The following is a 1,237-nucleotide window of genomic DNA, read 5'->3' on the forward strand; positions in this document are numbered from 1 at the left end:
AAACCCCCGTCGCAGAACGTGTCCTTTAGAAATGACAAAAGGGGCTCGATGGCGATGTAGAATGGAAAATTCTTGACAACGAGCTAGAGGAGATCAGTGGCGGGGCCATGGATGAGATCGACGGCAGTTGAACCCGACGGGTTGGGGCTGGGCCACTTAGCCTGTGACACAGCCCGCCTTAGGGCATCGCTGTCGATGACCTCGATGTCATAGCCAGTGGATGAGACATGCCCTCATACTCTAGCCCGCTGCTTGAGAGCCTGCCGCCAGTAATGGTTGTCAGCTTCCTCGGCGACATTGGGCGAAGAGACGGCTATAAACCTCTTTTGGGCCAGTCGCTCCTTGAGCTCCACGGGAAGCGTAGCCGGGCTTAGGCTGTGATGCTCTGGAGTGGGGGATGGGGATCTATGGGAAAGGGGCGTTTGGCAGGCGTCATCTAAGAAACTCAGGGCGTCCATGGTATGGAGATCGGTGGGTCAGCTGCACGGGCAGACCGGCAGATGTTGACAATGGAGGCCTTGCGGCGACAGCGGCAGCGGGGACTTTGCTAGGGTTTCTACCAAGGAAGGGTGTGTGTGTGTGTGCACGCCCAAGGAGGTTTTGGTGTGTGTGTGTGTGTGTGGAGGAGGGCGCGGGGTGTTTGAGGAAATGATGCGGGTACTGAATATTTTACTATGCTGGAGTTAAAGGCAGGGGTGAAATGTCGGGTTATTGAAAATTTTCATGATAGTGCATCGCACATGGTCCGGAGATAACAATTGTGTGTTGTGAAACAGAAAAACCCTCGAGGCGGGCAGATATTTTTGAGAGGGGGAGCCTCGTGGAGCCCAATGTACCATGGAGATATGTGCGTGACAGGTGCACCAGCATGGCACATGGTTAGTTTGAGTGAACCGTGTCTGTTGCATCATCCGACTTGTCTAATGTTCATAAAATTGGTGAAAAATGACACGGGAGAGGGTCAGAACACGAACACACTTGCATGTGGACCAAATTTATGTATCAAAAGGGTGGTTTGATTTTCAAATACCAAATGCAACCTCTCTTGCAAAGCGCAAGGTATGGCTTGCCCCCCCCCCCCCCCCCTCGTGTCGGCATGAAGGGAATCCTAAGCTATGAATGCATGCCCCCTCCCCCTCAACTGAGATTCACCTATCAAACTACGAAGGTAGCTAGCAGCCCCCCTCCTCCCACATGTCGGCACGAAGGGAATCCTAAGTTATGAATGCATATGCCC

The sequence above is a fragment of the Triticum dicoccoides genome, chromosome 1A (genome assembly GCF_002162155.2).
Source record: "Triticum dicoccoides isolate Atlit2015 ecotype Zavitan chromosome 1A, WEW_v2.0, whole genome shotgun sequence".
NCBI lineage: Eukaryota > Viridiplantae > Streptophyta > Magnoliopsida > Poales > Poaceae > Triticum > Triticum dicoccoides.